The sequence below is a fragment of the Oratosquilla oratoria genome, chromosome 42, assembly GCF_046742065.1.
Source record: "Oratosquilla oratoria isolate Oo_2021 chromosome 42, ASM4674206v1, whole genome shotgun sequence".
Classification (NCBI taxonomy): Eukaryota; Metazoa; Arthropoda; class Malacostraca; order Stomatopoda; family Squillidae; genus Oratosquilla; species Oratosquilla oratoria.
In genome coordinates, this window is record NC_134818.1 from 36,343,623 (window position 1) to 36,348,622 (window position 5,000).

At 39.8% G+C, this 5,000-nt stretch overlaps 1 protein-coding gene across 3 annotated transcripts in view; it reads right to left on the bottom strand.

The window, feature by feature from the left end:
- The window catches only part of Hdc (histidine decarboxylase), a 367,462-nt gene that overhangs the window by 179,202 nt on the left and 183,260 nt on the right, over positions 1-5,000 (bottom strand). The gene's annotated exons all lie outside the window — the stretch shown is intronic.

Sequence of the window (5,000 nt, forward strand, 5' to 3'; positions counted from 1 at the left end):
TCTGGAATTGTCACCGATCAGCCTCGCCACGTCCGGGACGTCAGCCCATTTTCTGGGCTTCTTCTTCCGGAGGACCAATTTGGGTGATTTGGACCGGAGTGGGAGGGTGGTGGGAGGAGTATGGGGAAAGTAGGAGGGAGTATGGGGAGAGTAAGGGGGGCGTAGGTGTAGAAGCGAGGCCGGGTTAGGTTGGGTGTGAGGTAGGGGTGTGGGTAGGGGACGTTGGGGGTGGGGGGTAGGGGCGTGGGGGAGAGTAGGGGGATGTAGGGGTGGGGCGTGGGGGGGAGAGTAGGGAGACGTGGGTGCAAATACAAGGTTGGGTTGGGTTGGGTGAAGTAGACAGGTTGGGAAGTGATAGGATAAAGAGTGAGGGAAGGGGTGAAGATGAATATGGACGGGTTGGGGTGAATTTAAACAGGGTGAGGTGGAGTGAGATAGAGAACACCAAGTTAGACCAAACTAAACCAGGTCAGACCAGAGGGGTTAAGACTGGATAAGACCAAGCCAGACCCCAGTCCATTTTCTAAAGTAAACAAATCCTAACTGACTTGCTCTTTAGACCAGTTTGTTAGTCTCTTTCCTGGCTTTGCAGACCAAGTTAGACCAGGGCAGACCGGGTCAGACCAGAATAGACAAGACCAAGCTAAACCCCAATCCATTTTCTAAATTAGATCAAATCCTAATTTATTCACTCTTTAGACAAGCTTGCTATCCCCTTTCTTTGGTCTATCAGACCAAGTCTTTCTCTCTTTGTTTATCAGACCATTTGGTGTTTCCAGTCCGGAAGCTGGGAGTCAGGATCTTACACCAGGAAGCACCTACCCACGGTCGGGAAGGATCGAACTAGGACCTTTGTATTCACGGCTCAGTAATGAATCCGAAAAAGATCATACCAGCACATCCTAAATATGGCGGCACACTAACCTGACATGGCATTTGCTTTGCATCGACTTGGTCACAATATTCTAGACCAGGGGTTCTTAACCTTTCAATCTTTTTGAGCACTGAAGCAAAGAAACTCTGGTCAACCGAGCACCCTCTGAAGAGTACCTAATGAGTCACGTTTTTCAACGGACTTGTAATATACGATAAAAAAATCTTTTATAAAGAAGTTTATGAGTAATAAAAACAAATAAAATATGTAAAAAATAGGACTAAATAATAATTATAAAAGAAAAATTCTTATCTATGAACTTTTAATGTGATCTTTGACTTTGCATGTCATTGGCCAAATCCCTTGTTTCAAGTGTCATTCATGAAGAGTCAGTTGAGGACTTTCTTCCAAATGTTCCATTGTTAGTTTAGCCCTTTTTTTTTTAATATTATTGAGAACAGATAATACACTCTCGCAAGTGTATGTCGTTCCAAACATTGACAGCATTTTGATCCCCAAAACGTACAAATATCTTCTTTCTCGAAAAAGTACTTCATTGATATGGACGACTGCATATCCGCAAGCTCAAGTTCTACCGCTGGCTGCTCTTTTTTGAAGTTGGAGTATTTAAGAGACGTCTTCTACTGGAAGGCTGAGAATATAACTGGAATCTAGTTTCCTGTTCCTTCAAAAAGACAAACCTCTCTTGAAATTCTGTCATAAGATCTGTTAGAGCGCTTTAAACATATGATGGGCAATATCCATTTTCCGTCTCACTCAAAGACGTTTGTAGTTCTGGGAAATAAAGCAAATTGCTATTCTGTATTTGGGAACTGAAAAGTTGAAGTTTGTTTTGAAACCCTGCTAATTGTTCATACAACACCCAGACACTGCTGTGCCTCCCTTTCAATTTTGGATTCAACACATCCAGGTGATGAAAAAGATCAACCAAGAAAGCAAAAGTCAGTTTAAATTCATTGGGAAGAATGTCAGGAAAAACATTGTCGCTCTTGTGTTCAATCAAAAAGGACTTCACTTTTTCGAAGATTCCTCACACTCTCGCTAATGTCCAACCACGACTAAACCAACAAATTCCAGCATGAACAATAAGTTCAGATTGGGAAGCTTGCAAATCTTCAATAGATGCTTTCAAAAGCCGTTCATTCAGGGGGTTTGAAGTTAAAAAGTTGATGACCCTTGTCAGTTCTTCCAGGCAATCTATGAGTTTTGTCTGACCTTTCAGTCTGCTACACAGTACCTCAACATGTAATAAGCAGTGGTAATAAACAAAAACCGGGATTTTTTTCATCTGCTTTTAAACAATGAGACCTTAGTTTTTACCAACCATGGAAGGAGCACCATCAGTAACAATAGAAATAAGTTTACTCAAGTCTATGTTTTCTGCAAGTACAGTAAGTGCCAACACTGTTAGAAATTCTTCACTAACCGTAGCATCATTCTGTACAAAGCGTATGAAACACATAAGTTGTGACACAGAAGCAATGTTCATTGTCTCACCTAGTGCCAAAGAAAAAAAATTGCAGTGGCCTATCCTTCTCCACAAACTTTTCTTAACTGCAGCCGTAATTCGTTTTACTCTATTTGTAACGCTGTCGTTACTCAAAGGGATATTTTCGGCAGCAATGACTAGCATTTTTTATGTTGATCCGGGACACTTGTAGCTAAAATTTTTATGGCAGCAAAAATAATCTTTTAAAACCTCGCCACTGCTGTATGGCAGAGGCACTTTTTGGCATATATATTAGCCACTTCGAATGACACTTCATTCGAAAGTTTATGGGAATTTGACTTCTTCAAATTGTCTTTCATCTCTTTTAATTTATTTTTCCTAGCTGAGGAAAACACAGAATAAGTTTCGCTAAAAGATCCATGATGGGTATCATAATGCTTTCACAATTAGCTTTTCGGTAGCCAGAAAGACTCGCATAGCACAACAGGTTGATTTCATTTCATTCTCTACGACAAAGTAGCTACCTTCCCAAGTTGTTTGAAAAGAATAGGTTTTTCTGTTGTTTTTTTCTGCGGTGCTTCTGAATTTTGTTTGTATTGTTTCTTGATCTTTTTCATAATTCTTCGGTGACTGCTTGCGTTTTAAAAACTTGTCCATTTTGGGGAAGGGCTATAATTGTTAAGTATATAAACACAACTGGCACTTTCTTAATAATTCAGATTTGGCGGATGCACACGCAGTCACTGCATCACTTTAACTGGGTGCCAATCCCAATGCTGTTTGGGCTCACACTAAAAGTCCGTGGGAACTTCACTCCCGAATTGAACAGAACAGAACAGCTGTCGGGCGATTGCGTTATCAAACGAATGAAAACGTTTTCAGTCATTTTCAGTCTTTTTTTACTACTAGCGGAAAAACGCCTCCATGTTTATACAAGTGATCAAAAATATTTTGCTAAACTCGTTACAAAATGTGTTATTAATTCAGTATTTTTAACATGAAGTATTTGTAACTGATATATGTACATTCAAAACCCAGTAGATACTAATTTAAGAAGATAACAATAAATATTGGGAAAACATTTGAAAAAATATTTAGAAATACCTCAATTTATTTTAAAATCCACCAGGTTTACATCTAGTATCAAATAACCAAAATTTATATCTAGAATTCTAGACGCTATGAATAACCTCTAGATCTAGATATAAAATATCCAAAGTGGCAACCCTAGCTGATACTGATTGATTAGGAAACAACGGTCAATCGTTTACTATATTTGGTTATGACAGAAGACTTCTATATATTTTGATTGGACATCGTGTTATGCCAAGTGATAAATTTCAGAGGAAGGAACTCGCAAGTTTTGTTCGCGTGAGTTTGTTCTTGGAATTTCACAAGTTCAGCCATTTGGCGAAGAGCATTCTAATAACTACCGTATAAAAGTAAAATTCATAATTTGGAGAAATTTCAGCACTACGTTATGAAATATTTTCTGCGCACGAAAGTCCCATATCTTGATATCAAACTTGGTGTTCGCGAGCACTATTTTAGGGATCTATGGCGAACACCATCTAAAACCATATGAGCACCATAGTGCCCGCGAACACCAGGTTAAGAGCCCCTGTTCTAGACTTCCCTAAGAACATCTCAACAATGTGTCTACCATTCACATTCTAGGTTTAACTTCTTTTAGTTCGTCATTCAGATTCTCAGTCTATGACGCAAGAGTAATTTGATATTTTGGAAATTTGAAAAACAAAAGATTGTCACCAAAGTCGTTTCTACTCAAACGAAGTAGCAAAAAGCAAGTAACATGCTAGCGAGAAATGCTTAATGTGCCGCCACCTTAAGTTATTTTTCCAGGCTGTTTTGGTTGATTTTATTCATCTAAAGGACAGTTCCCGAGCTGAAGAGGTTAAGTATAGTTAATGCTAGCCAGCGCCAGGCCATTCTATTCAGGTTAAATGGACGAGTAAGATTAATTTCTTTTATCTCAAACACGGTAGAAAGTGGTTTTGTGTGAATGATATTTTGACGTTGCCCGAAGGGATTTCTCCCCGTCTTCTATTTTTCTTGCATGAGGAGACGGAGGGGGGAGGGGTCGTCGATGAAGTGAAACGGCCTCTCTGCATTGCTTCTGACACCCCAGGGATGAGAGGGAGGAAAGGATGGTGGATGGGAGTGAAATGGGTGGGAGTGGAATGGGTAGAAGTGGCTACCTTCCTTATAAGGGAAAAATTGCTTAGTATAAAGATAGATCTCAAACTCGGGAAAACATAGTATAATCTCACAATGCAGTCTAACATAACCAGTCAAGCCTGTCTACAGCTGATATCACAATTAGACCACGCCCACCAGCCACGCCTTGTCATCTGATTGGCTAGGTTGGATTGCGCGTGTCACGCCTCGACTCCTGTTTGGCCGAGCAACACAAGTACCACAACTCAGCCAATCAGAGGTCAAGGTGTAATTGGTGGGCGGGGCTTATTTTGTCTATCAGTGTTGGACTACTTTCCTTTATTATTATATATTTTTCTATTGATCTATTTTCTTTTCTTTTTTAAGGGACAACATTGACTTATTTCTGAATGCCGCAAGGTGGTTTTATTCAGCTTCTTAGACTTAAGGGAAATAGATTTAAATGTGGTAGGAAAT